A 13985-nucleotide genomic window follows, 5' to 3' on the forward strand; every position below is an offset into this window, starting at 1 on the left:
CAGATATGCAGATGACACCACCCTTATGGCAGAAAGTGAAGAGGAACTCAAAAGCCTCTTGATGAAAATGAAAGAGGAGAGTGAAAAAGTTGGCTTAAAGCTCAACATTCAGAAAACGAAGATCATGGCATCCGGTCCCACCACTTCATGGGAAATAGATGGGGAAACAGTGGAAACAGTGTCAGACTTTATTTTTCTGGGCTCCAAAATCACTGCAGATGGTGACTGCAGCCATGAAATTAAAAGACGCTTACTCCTCGGAAGGAAAGTTATGACCAACCTAGATAGCATATTCAAAAGCAGAGACATTACTTTGCCAACAAAGATTCGTCTAGTCAAGGCTATGGTTTTTCCTGTGGTCATGTATGGATGTGAGAGTTGGACTGTGAAGAAGGCTGAGCCCCGAAGAATTGATGCTTTTGAACTGTGGTGTTGGAGAAGACTCTTGAGAGTCCCTTGGACTGCAAGGAGATCCAACCAGTCCATTCTGAAGGAGATCAGCCCTGGGATTTCTTTGGAAGGAATGATGCTGAAGCTGAAACTCCAGTACTTTGGCCACCTCATGCGAAGAGTTGACTCATTGGAAAAGACCCTGATGCTGGGAGGGGTTGGGGGTAGGAGGAGAAGGGGACGACAGAGGATGAGATGTTTGGATGGCATCACTGACTCGATGGACGTGAGTCTCAGTGAACTACGGGAGTTGGCAGACAGGGAGGCCTGGCGTGCTGCGATTCATGGGGTGGCGAAGAGTTGGACATGACTGAGCGACTGAACTGAACTGAACTGAACTGAACAAGCACCTTAGAATATTGCTTAATGCATAAGATACATGATTATATTAAATCTGTCATACTGAAATATAGTATTAATATCAAAGTATTTTGAAATGTGAGTATATGGGTTTCTACGTTAATACATTAAACAAAATACAGCAGCATATTTAATAACTACTGTAATTATGAAGTTATGATGAATATTTTTATATATGACTAGAGATATGATTTCTATTGGTGACAGAAGCGTTATATTCTTCTAATATTACTGCAGTTTATTGTCTACATTATTAACTGAAGAAAATGTCAAAATTTCAGTTAAAAGGTTAGTGAAAATAAGAGGTAATTATTTTTCCATATAAATGTACAGAGTCCCTGAATTCTAACACAGGTTAAAATCTGTTAGTCTACAACCTTTCAAATTCTATGATCAAAGACTTTAGGGCACTGCTTACACTCATCTCAAAGTCCCTTGTTAAAATAACAGCTAACACCCATCCAATACTTAAGTGGCACTTTATCTTTTACAGGTATTTTTATAATCATTCATCTTCTATGTATTTCATAATGTAAATGCAAGTATACTATCTCATTTGGGTTTATTTTCTTTTTTTATATTATTTTTAGTTATGTGGCTCTTTCTTACTAAACCGTAAGATACTCTTGAGCAAAAGCTTTTTGTCTTATTAATCTCTATCCTCACAAGGTTCAAATAAATAAATAAAGCATCATTATCCTCTTTTTTCAGGTTTATTTTCTTTCTTTTTTAAATATTATTCTTAGGTAACTCTTTCTTACTCAACCATAAGATTCTCTTGAGCAAAAGCTTTTTGTCTCATTAATCTCTCTTTTCATGAGGCTCAAATAAATAAATAAAGCATCTTTATCCTCTTTCTATACATGGGGGGAAAAGAGGTTCAGTGCCCCACCAAAGGTCACCTAGGTGGAGGAGAATGGTCTAGAGGAGACTTCTTGATTCTTAGTTTGGTGAATTTTCCAGGAACTTACCTACACATGGTTTCTATATGATCTACAGTGAAATCTTCACCCTGTATCTGTTCATACAGTGTAAATAATAAGAGTAATTTTGGTGCTTACCTAACTCAATAAAAATATAAACAGCAAATAGGAGTATATGTGAAAGACAAGTTTATTTGCCTCCAAAGGACTTAAGGTAATTTAGAGAAATTTAAAATACAGTTAGTTGGTAAGGGGGAATCATCCCTGATCAGCAGCTGCCAAATAATCAAGCTAACTATCTAGCTGGGTCTCAGACACTGTTCACTTGTCTTTGCATAAGAAATAACTACAGTTTTAATTATAATTTGGGGTTATTCACAATACTTATTCCACTATTTACTCTACCAGTTGAAAAAGAAAATCTTTCCTTGAAATTGGTTAAAAACCCAAGAGTAGTAGACTACAATCTACAGTTCATACTAGTTTTAAATTTATAACTACAATTCTAGAATATTTGTGGGAGGGTAGGAAAAAGGTCTTTAAAGTGGCCATTTGTTTTAAAGTTAAACTTTGCCTCTATCTGCACATTTTAACTAACCATTATCAGACAGGCCTTAGGAACATTCAGAACATATTCAGGAAGTAATGCAGAGGACCCTCAGAGTTCATAAAATGAAATATGTATAAAATAAACCAATAATTTCACGAAAAGTCGCACAATCTAAAGGCCTGAATGATCTCTTCTGAGAAACGTAGTGCTATTTTCAAAACACACAGCAAACTAAAACCAAATTAACCTTCATAATAGCTAAGAGTGGAAACCACCCATATCTCCATCCACTGATAAATAGATAAATAAAACGTGGTAAATCCATAGAATAGAATATGATTCAATGATAAAAATGAGGTACTATAAAGAATTCCTAATACTCAAAAACAGGCAAACAACATGATTAAAAAGTGGGCAAAGAACTTGATTAGACACCTATCCAAAGAAGACAGACAAAAGGCTAATAAGCACACGAAAAGAAGTTCAATACTACTGAACATTCAGTTCAGTTCAGTCGCTCAGTTGTGTCTGACCCTTTGCGACCCCATGAATCGCAGCACGCCAGGCCTCCCTGTCCATCACCAACTCCCCGAGTTCAGTCAGACTCACGTCCATCGAGTTAGTGATGCCATCCAGCCATCTCATCCTCTGTCGTCCCCTTCTCCTCCTGCCCCCAACCCCTCCCAGCATCAGAGTCTTTTCCAATGAGTCAACTCTTCGCATGAGGTGGCCAAAGTACTGGAGTTTCAGCTTCAGCATCATTCCTTCCAAAGAAATCCCAGGGCTGATCTCCTTCAGAATGGACTGGTTGGATCTCCTTGCAGTCCAAGGGACGCTCAAGAGTCTTCTCCAACACCACAGTTCAAAAGCATCAATTCTTCGGCGCTCAGCTTTCTTCACAGTCCAACTCTTACATCCATACATGACCACTGGAAAAACCATAGCCTTGAACATTAGGCGAATGCAAATCAAAACTACGAGACACCACTTCATACCTATTAGGACAGCTACTATCAAAAATCCAGAAAACAGAAAACGATGGCAAGGATATGGAGAAACTGGAGCCCTTTAACACTGTTGGTGAGAATGTAAGATGGTACAGCTACTGTGGAAAACGGTATGGCAGTTCCTCCAAAAATTAAAAATAGTATGACCATATGATCCAGCAATTCCATTTCTGGGTATATTGAAAGCAGGGTCTGGGTTTCCCAGGTGGCACTAGTGGTAAACTGCCTGACAATGCAGGAGACATAAGAGATGCGAGTTTGATCCCTGGGTCGGGAAGATTTCCTGGAGAAGGAAATGGCAACCCACTCCAGTATCTTTGCCTGGAATCCGACAGACAGAGGAGCCTGGAGGAGTACAGTCATGGGGTTGCAGAGTTGGACACAACTCAAGCGACTTAGCAAGTACAAAGAGATATCTGTAAACCCATGTTCATAGCAGCATTATTCACAGTTAAAACACGGAAGCAACCCACGTGACCATCAATGGATGAACGGCTAAGCAAAATGTGGTATGTACACACAACACAGTATCATTCAGCTTTAAAAAGGAAAGGAATTCTGACACAAGCTTATAACCTGGGTGAACCTTGAAGATACTGTTAACTGAAATAAGCCAGCCACAAAGAGACAAACGCTGTGTGATTCCACCTATATGAAGCACTTACTGTTGTTGTTCAGTTACTCAGTCACGTCCGACTCTTTGTGAGCCCATGGACGCACCACGCTTCCCTGTCCTTCACCAACTCCTGGAGCTTTGTCAAACTCATGTCCATTGAGTCAGTGATGCCATCCAACCATCTCATCCTCTGTCGTCCCCTTCTCCTCCTGCCTTCAATCTTTCCCAGCATCAGGGTCTTTTCAGTGAGTTGGCTCTTCGCATAAAGTGGCCAAAGTATTGGAGCTTCAGTTTCAGAATCAGTCCTTTCAATGAATATTCTGGACTGATTTCCTTTAGGATGGACTGGTTGGATCTCCTTGCAGTCCAAGGGACTCTCAAGAGTCTTCTCCAACACCACGGTTCAAAAGCATCAATTCTTTGGCGCTCAGCTTTCTTCACAGTCCAACTCTCACATCCATACATGACTACTGGAAAAACCACAGCTTTGACTACACGACCTTCATCGGCAAAGTAATGCCTCTGCTCTTTTTAGAGTAGCCAAAATCATAAAGAGAGATAGAAAGTAGAATGACTGTTGCCAGCAGATGCAAGGAGAGGGGAATGAGGAGTTACTGTTAATGGGTATAAAGTTTTAGTTCTACAAGGAGAAGAATTATGGAGATGGATGGTAGGGGCTACACAACATTACAAATGCATTTAATGCCACTGAATTGTACATTTAAAAATGCTTAAGATGGTAAATTTATATGAAATGTTCAGAACAAGCAAATCTACAGAGACAGAAATTGGATGAGTGGTTACCTACAACTAGAGCGTTTGGGAATACTAGAAAAGTGTGAAGGAAGGTGGGGTTTCTTTTTGGGGTAATGAAAAATGTTCTAAAATTGTGTTGATGGTTGCATAAATTTATGAATATACTGGAAGTCACTGAATTGTACACTTTAAAAATGGGTGAAAAGTATATAAATTATATATCTTACTAAAACTGTTAATAACAACAAAACTAACAAAGTTTACTTAAAAAGAAGTCCTTGGGAGATAAGAGTGATTTGTAAAACCTGCCAATCATTTCACACTTGAATGGCCTGGCTATAATGGTTAGACTCCTTTCTAATAACAGGATCTAATACTCCAGTTTTACCTTAAGTATTCACTCAATGAATTTCCCTCTGGGCAAACCATGATGGTTCAATGAGTTCACAGGAGTAAAAGTAGATAGCTAAACAAATAACCATATCCACTTGAAACTAGCACAACACTGTTAATTGGCTATACTCCAGTATAAAATAAAAAGTAAAAAAAAACAAAAACCAAAAAACACAATTCCAAACAACCATAATACAAAATGTAGTATATATGGAAAGTGCCCTAAGCAAGAGACAAATAAGGGTTAGGGAGATCAAAGATACGATCAACTGCCAGTGAGTAAGGCATGGTCAGTGAAAAATCTTATAGAAAGGATGACATCTGAGCTCAGTAATAAATTAAGGGTAGATTAACAAAAAACAAACAAAAACAAAACCAGGAGTGGAGAAGAGATACTGAAGCTGAGAAAATGAGAAACGCAAAGTCTTGGAAGTAGAAAAGTACTAAGCATGTTTAGGGAACACTAAATGGCTCCACTTAACATAGACCAGAAAGATAGACTGGGGCCAGATCATGTATAATCCTAAATATGAAGCTAAACAGCAGAGGATGCTGATGACCTGAAGCAGCAATGACACGATCCTATCTACTTTAGAAAGATAAATCTATGTAGAATGAATTGGACGGAAGAGAAAGTAGAGTCCTGACAAGAAATTATTGCAGTACTCGAGGACAAAGTTAAATAGAAGCCAGAACTCCTAGGAATGGAAAGGATGAGCAGAGGAGATTGAAGGGAGTTACATTAAAGAAACAGAATCAGCAAGCCTTAGCAACTAAGGATGTGGGAGTAGGAAAAAAAAGTCTAGGAGGAGGCTCCAGTCTACATGACTCGGAGAACAGTGGTGCTAATGACAGAAAAATGTCAGAAGAAAGTTCTGAGAGTTGTTTAGGGGGAGTAGAGGAGAGGTTAAGAACATGATGAGTTTGGTTTTAGATTTGAAATTCACGTGGGTGGAAATGTGGTACCAGGAATGAACAGAGGGATCTGGATTTTATAAACAGGAAACCAAGTCTTCATTTCATAGCAAGGTTTGATGTTTTAAGAGTGCATAACACCGCCAACAAAAAGAAGCATTAATAAAATTAATTTGACCTATATATGATGTTTGCTATGGTTCATTCAAGTTAGTCCATACTACAAATACTCAGAAATTTCAAGTTCATTATCATTATGGCTCATTCAAGCTAGTTCATACTATAAATACTCAGAAACTTCAAATTACTCAGCACACTGTTTTTACCCTAGTCTAAAACAGAGGCAAACTAAATCTGTTCCACAGAAATAATATAATTTTAATACTACTGTTGTATCTAAAAATCTCTTCTAAAGAGCTCAAATACCGTATAGTTCACACTATTGCTGAAGAATGTTTATATGTAATTATTTATTTTTAGACCAGAGATTAGGAAATGTTTTCAAAGTCACACATAAGGCCACAACTTAGAGTAAACTCTGAACTTAGAACAGATTTCAGTTTAGTGTCCAATTAAACATTAAATGTGCTTTATGTACTATCATTAGTATATAGACCCCAGGAGTCTATGCATTTTCTCTTTCATGAACCAGCTAAAAGCAAGGCACTGAGAGAGAAAGTCATCAGTAATACAGTAATGTTAGACCTGGGGCAGAACCTGTATCTCCTATTTCTCAGTCCACCATTCTTCCCCATCACTCAAGGGTCCATGTATAGTGAGTGTCCTTTTACTTTAAATTCCTGCACTATGACAGCTAATGAGAACATTTATACAGCTACTCAACATACTGTTTTAGCTTCCAACTTGGGCAGAAGGTACGGCAGTGAAACTATCTTATGGCTAGCTCCCAAACTATCTTATGCAGCTCTTGACCTACAAAAGCTCTTCACTATCACGATACAAGAGATCTGGATCTGATTACCATTCCTGGACTCCTGACTTCTGTCTAAGGAAATATTACTGCAGAAGCACAGAATGAGTCTGAGGGAAGTCTGAGGAAAAATTCCCCCCACTCAAAAAGAAACCCCTCTGAACGATTAATAAAGAATGATGTGAACTTGCTTTAAAAAAAAAAAGGAAATTATAAAACAAAGATAAGACAAAATACACATACATGCCCAGAAATCTTTACTCAAACTGTCTAAGAAGGACAACTGGATTAAAGAAGTATAACAATTATGTAACTGTCATAGAAAATTTAAAAACGTATTACTTGGCCAAGCCAGACAAAATCTCATCACTTAAGTAGCCAGTAACAAAAATGACAAAACTTCCCCTCTAACTTAAAAAAAAACTGCACTCCCTCCAGGTAATTCTCATTAACAAGGACAAGTGTTACCCTCTTATTGGAGTATTTTGCATATGGGGCCAGAAATGGGAACTGCTCCTCTAGTAGGTTATCTCAACAAACTTGGGTGGGCTTGCTGTACTAGAGCTGAGATGGTGACCTCCCACCAACTCCTTCAGAGAGGGGCAAAAGAGCGGACTCTTTCATTCTGCTATTCATATCAGTGGGAAAGGTTAACTGGATTCTCCTCAATAGATGATCACTGTCAGTGTCTCCAAAAGTGGGGGATTCAATAGCAACACAGGCCTCTGGGGAGACAGAAAGCTAAACCTGGCTGTGAATTAGGTCTACTTTGAGAGTTACCGCTCAGTTGTACCAAGATAGCTGAAAATCTAATCCTTACTCATCTCAGAGTTTGCCAGGTCTCCAAATGCCAGGCTAAGGACCCAAGGCCCAGGACCGTAGATTCCAGCTCCACCCATCTAGCTCAGCGGGATTATACTGGGCAAAAACAATCCTCTCATTTCAAGCAGGAACCAGACTGGGGCAAAGCTAGGCTGTGGGCACAGCTCAACCACTGCATATCCAAACCAGCACCCTAGAGCCGCTGTCACCACCCAGAAGCAGAGCAGATGCCCCAGGCTTTAGCTCACTGCAGCCGGCATTGTTTACGCTCTTTCGCCGCCTTAGCCTCTGATAGGCCAGGAAAGTCCCCTGTATAGTCCACCAGGACTTCCGGCATGGGCGCGGGATGCTTGACCCTCGCCCGCAGTTTGACACTTACGCTCCCCAGCAGGGAGAGGTCGCAGCCCTACGGTTCGAGGCGGAATCAGCAGGAATGCCGGGAGGGCGGGGGTGGTGGCAGCATTGGTGCGAGGGCCGCTGGGAAACGCCTCCTCGGGGGCGGGGCCCAGAGCGCTGTGTCAGAGTGCCCGCCCCACCCCGGCCCGGCCCCAGCCCCCGCCTAGCACACACCGACAGCTTAAAGGGGCCGCACACGCCTGTGCTCAGAGGTCTGCAGCACTGGGCGGGCGCTCCTTCCATCCCACAGGGCGTTCAAGGCGAGACGCTGATGTGAAGGGCCAACTAGGAACACTCTACTTCGGTTAGGTGTGGACCTCTTCTTTTGTGTGTGGCAACACAGATAATGTTCCAGAAACAAAGGAGGTGACCTGTTCTATCACAATCTTAATGCCTCCTTCAGAGGTGAAAAAAATTGCGGCTGGAAACAAAGCTTCAGGGTAAATATATAGCCCCCATTATGTTAGTGGCTTATTCCACTAACTGCTTATTAACTCGAGCAGTTAGCATTTTTCAAATGGCAACTCAAAGGCACAGAAAAGAATTCTGAGAGCCTGCACTGCTTCACCTCACCCTTTCACTGACTTCCTTCTCTTCCGTACAACGAGGAATCCTAGACAACGACAGAAGATGGATGTGTGTGCATGCCAAGTCGCTTCAGTCGTGTCCCACTCTGTGACTCCATGGATTGTAGTCCACCAGGCTCCTCTGTCCATGGGATTCTCAGGCAAGAATACTGTAATTGGTTGCCATGCCCTCCTCCGGGGGATCTTCCCAAACCAAGGGATCAAACCTGGGACTCCTGCATTGCAGGTGGATTCTTTACCATCTGAGCCACCAGGGAAGCCCATGTAATATGAAGAGTTCTTGAGAAAATTGTAGTAGAAACTGGACTAAAATCTCAGGGAGTTAAGTAATGGTCTCTGATCTCTCTGTAGGTTATTAGAGAATTTTAAATTTCTTTTCATAGGAGGAATTTTTCCTCAATCTCAACTTACAAGGTTTGTATGCATTTCATGTCTCCTTTATACTGTCAGGAAGAGATTTATATATTTATTAAGCCTGTATTGTTGTTCTTCAGTCACTAAATTGTGTTCGACTCTTTGCGACCCCATGAAATGCAGCATGCCAGTTCTCCACCTTCTTCCTGAATTTGTTCAAACTCATGTCCATTGAGACAGTGATGCCATCTAACCATCTTATCCTCTGTCCTCCCCTTCTCCTCTTGCCCTCAATCTTTTCCAGCATTATCTTTTCCAATGAGTCAGCTCTTCAAATAAGGTAGCCAAAGTACTGGAGCTTCAGCTTCAGCTTCAGCACCAGTCCTTCCAATGAATATTCAGGGTTGATTTCTTTTAGGATTGACTGATTTGATCTCCCTGCTATCCAAGGGACTCTCGAGAGTCTTCTCCAATACCACTGTTTGAAAGCATCAATTCTTTGGTGCTCAGTCTTCTTTTTGATCCAACTCTCACATCCACACACGACTACTGGAAAAATCATAGCTTTGACTACACGGATCTTTGTCAGCAAAGTGATATCTCTGCTTTTTAATAGCTTTTCTTCCAAGGAGCAAGCGTCTTTTAATTTCATGGCTGCAGTCACTGTCCATGTTGATTTTAGAGTCCAAGAAAATGAAATCTGACGCTCTTTCTACTTTTTCCTCATCTATTTGCCATGAAGTGACAGGACCGGATGCCATGATCTTCGTTTTTTGAAGGCTGAATTTTAAGCCAGCTTTTCCACTCTCCTCTCTCACCTTCATCAAGAGGCTCTTTAGTTCCTCTTCACTTTCTGCCATTAAAGTGGTATCATCTGCATATCTGAGGTTGATATTTCTCCTGCCAATCTTGATTCCAGCTCCTAAGTCATCCAGCCCAGCATACCTTCACCTAATCTTGATAAATAAGCATACCTATTAAAACCTTAAGTCACCCCTAAACCTATACAGGAATCAATTTAGTAAAGCCAAAAACCATTTATGGGCTTCCCTGGTGGCTCAGTGGTAAAGAATCTATCTGCCAATGCAGGGGATGCAAGTTTAGTCCCTGGGTCAAAAGATCCTCTGGAGAAGGAAATAGCAACCCACTCCAATATTCTTGCCTGGGAAATTCCAGTGACAGAGGAGCCTGGCGAGCTACAGTTCAGGGGGTCACAAAAGAGTTGGACAAGAGTTAATGCCTAAAGAACAACAACAAAAGACCATTCATAAGTGCCCGAACATCTTCCACCCCAAATAGGAGTTCAAGTGGAAATTTCAATTCCAAAGGACAGGCACAAAGACTGCTCTAATATGGAGCAGACCCAGGTTACCCTTATTCTGAAGGTTGTAGAAAATTCTAGGCTAAGGTTGCCATGAAAAGAAGCTGATTCAGATTAGAACAGTCTGATTTTGAATTGCAAAAAAAGAAAAAAAAATCACCTCATTTCAAAGTGCATTTAACTGTGAATGATACTTTCGAATTAGGTAATTAAGACCTTCTTGCATTCTATCTGTATCAAGCTTATCACACTGTTCTGAGAGCAATGTAGTAGATCAGCCTTCCCACTAGACTGTGAGCACCTCAAGGCAATGGTTGGAATGTATCTCATCTTTTCTCCCAGTACATGATACCAAATGAATACTCAGTAAGTATTTACACAAACGGTATGACCAACACTTATTTGACAAAGGAGTCCAGGTAACTTCAATAAGCCTAGTGCAGTGAGTATACACGTGCATGTTCACATACAAATGGACAATACCCAGTGCTGCACTTACTACGGAATTAAAAATTTAGAGAGAAAAAATCCATTGATTGTACAACTCAGTGCAATCAGATTTATGTATTTTGTCCCAAAGCAAAGACATTTTATATAAATATTCCTGAATAATAATTAGATATCTCACCCAATGTCACAGCCCAAAATATTTCGGTTATTGTGTCCTTTTCTCTATAAACCACAAAGAGACTAAACCGGACATGTAAAACCTTCACAATTAAACAAATTACCAGAAAGAAGTATTCTCCAGGGCAAAGTTGAAACTGTTTAGGAAATGATTCAGCAAACATTATATATGGAAGAGAATATGGGAAAATGATAATTCATTTATCAGAAAAGTGGTTATTTCTTGTGCTTTTAAAAAATCCTTCTTCATTGTAATGTTTTTTCCTGAAACAAATCAAGCACAGATTAAGGAAAATATTTATTTACACATAGCCAGAGTGAAGGGGGAGAAGGCAATGGCGACCCACTCCAGTACTCTTGCCTGGAAAATCCCATGGACAGAGGAGCCTGGTAGGCTGCAGTCCGTGGGGTCACTGAGTCGGACACGACTGAGCGACTTCACTTTCACTTTTCACTTTCATGCACTGGAGAAGGAAATGGCAACCCACTCCAGTGTTCTTGCCTGGAGCATCCCAGGTACGGGGGAGCCTGGTGGGCTGCCGTCTATAGGGTCGAGCAGAGTCGGACACGACTGAAGCGACTTAGCAGCAGCAGCAGAGTGAAGGGGGGAAAGTTTTAAGCATTAACTGGAATTCTTTATTAGATCATATTCAGTGAAGGGAAGAAGCCAAGTTAGTGATTAAGAGCGAGGACTCTGGAGTCAGAATGCTTAGTTCAAATCCTGGCTGTGCCATTTATTAGCTGTGTGGTTTTAGACAAAAACTCTTACCTCTTTGTGCTTCTGTTTTCTATTTGTAAAATGAGGAATTTTTTACCTTATTGGGATAATTAGGAGAATTAAATAAGTTTCTTTTACTTAAAAGTGCCTAGAATTAATTGCTGAACATAAGTAGTAAATAAAATACATAATGTTCAACAAATACTGTCGACCTTTTCTATCACATTCCTCCACTAAAAAGTAAATGAATAGCCCCTTCCCACTGACTGCTCCCTGTGTTCCTCCTAGCTGTCAGAAGTTAACTGAGGATTAGAGGGAGAAGAGGTCCTCCAACCCAAGAGCTTTTAAGTCAGGTTTACTGAGGTATAACTTACATATACTAAAATTCTTTAGTGTAACTTACATATACTAAAATTTACTTTTAAAAATTCTTTCTTGGAGTAGAGTTGATTTACAATGTTGTGTCAGTTTAAACTTCACTCTTTAATACACAGTTCTATGCACTCTGACAGAAACATAATCATGTATCCATCACCATAGTCAAAAACATCTCTACAAGCCCCACCAACTTTCTTGTGCCTCTTTGTAATTAGCCTCCCCCCCAGACCATCATTGATCAGTGTTCTGCTCCTACAGGTTTGGTTTTTCCACGACGTCACGTACAAAGAACCAGATAGTGTGTAGTCTTTTGAGTCTGGCTTTGTTCACTTAGCACAACTGAGATTATCCGTGTTTTTCACATGTCAGTAGTTTCACTTTATTGCTGAGCAACATTCCCTTATATGATCTAACACATTCTGCTCATCCATTTACCAGCTGAAGGACGTGTGGACTGTTTACAGTTTTTAGCAGTTGCAAAAAAAAAAGATAAAAAACCCAAACAGCTACAAATTTTTATATGAACATAACTTTTTATTTCTCTTGGGCAAATATCCAGGAGTGGGAAAAATGGGTGATAAGGTAAGTGCATGTTTAATTTTATAAGTAACTGTCAAATTGGTTTCTAAAGTGTCTCTTTGAACCCTTTCATGCTCTTTTTTCTTTCTTTTCTTTTTTTTTGTTGTATCTTTTTTTTTTCTTTTTTTTTGTTGTTGCATGCTCTTCTACTAACAATAAGTCAAGGGTAACTGGATTATTACTTACTACTGATTTTCAGTACGGATCTGTATTTTTATACCTATCAATTACAATCAGTGCTTTCTGCAACTTAATATTAATGGTGTGTCATTAGTCTTCTATTTATGAAGAATCATTGATCACTTGACATGAATCTTAAATGTTACTTTATAATACTTTCAAAGGGAAATATCAATGAAAATTACTCTTTCAAATCTCATCCAAAAGTAGTCATATCTGGTAATTTTTTCTGGATCAATGAGCTATAAGAATTAACAAAAACTACTACTAGTAACTAAATACATTAGGTATACTTCTGTTAATCAAACTTGTAACATTCAGACAAGAGTTTCCAGAGCCTAAATAAAATTTATCAACAATGTATATAGCAAGTATTATTTAACATCTTTAGCAAAAGTATAATTCTCCTCATTAGGAAACAAAAAGGACACATACAAGAAAATGTTTGGAAACTCATTATAAATACTATGTCCAGAGACTTCCCTGGTGGTCATTGGCTAAGACTCCACACTGGCAATGTAGGGGGGCTCAAGTTTGATCCCTGGTAAGGGAACTAGATCCCAGGGGCCATAACTAAGACCCAGCACAGCCAAATAAAGAAATATTATAAAAAATAAATACTACTTCCAATATCACATCAAAATGCCGCTGCTGGTTATGCAAACTGGCACATCCAATTTCGAAAATATTTGATATCAACAACCCATTCCCAAGAGAACTGAAAGTCCACACAAAAGCTTGTATATGAATGTTAACAGCACCATTACTCATAATAGTCCCAGAGTGGCCTATCCATCAACGGTCACTATCATTTTATCACTATCAAGATAAATAGGTGAAACAGATTGTGATCTATCCATTCAATGGAATATCATTCAGCCATAAAAAGGAATGATATATCCTACAACATGGGTTAGCCTTGAAAACACTGTAGTAAGTGAAATAAGCAAGACACAGAAGGCCACATATTGTATGATTACGTTGATACGAAATGTCCAGGTTAAGCAAATGCACAGAGACAGACAGAGCCAAGGGCTAGGGGTGGGAGGGCAGGGAGGGAAATAAGGAAGGGGAGTGACTACTAGTGGGTATGAGGTCTCTTCAGGATGATGAAAATGTTCT

At 39.8% G+C, this 13985-nt stretch overlaps 1 protein-coding gene across 3 annotated transcripts in view; it reads right to left on the reverse strand.

The window, feature by feature from the left end:
* Nucleotides 1–13985, reverse strand: part of CKAP5 (cytoskeleton associated protein 5) — a 106056-nt gene that overhangs the window by 72591 nt on the left and 19480 nt on the right. Inside the window, exon 1 of one of the 3 annotated variants that reach the window (XM_010842361.1) lies at nt 8103–8206. The exons of the other annotated variants lie outside the window; for them this stretch is intronic. The gene's annotated coding sequence lies outside the window, so the exon portion shown is untranslated. Of the gene's footprint in view, nt 1–8102; nt 8207–13985 lie in introns of those variants that run through there. 3 annotated transcript variants of the gene reach the window in all.

The sequence above is a fragment of the Bison bison genome, unplaced genomic scaffold, assembly GCF_000754665.1.
Source record: "Bison bison bison isolate TAMUID 2011002044 unplaced genomic scaffold, Bison_UMD1.0 scf7180017864178, whole genome shotgun sequence".
NCBI classification, from domain to species: domain Eukaryota; kingdom Metazoa; phylum Chordata; class Mammalia; order Artiodactyla; family Bovidae; genus Bison; species Bison bison.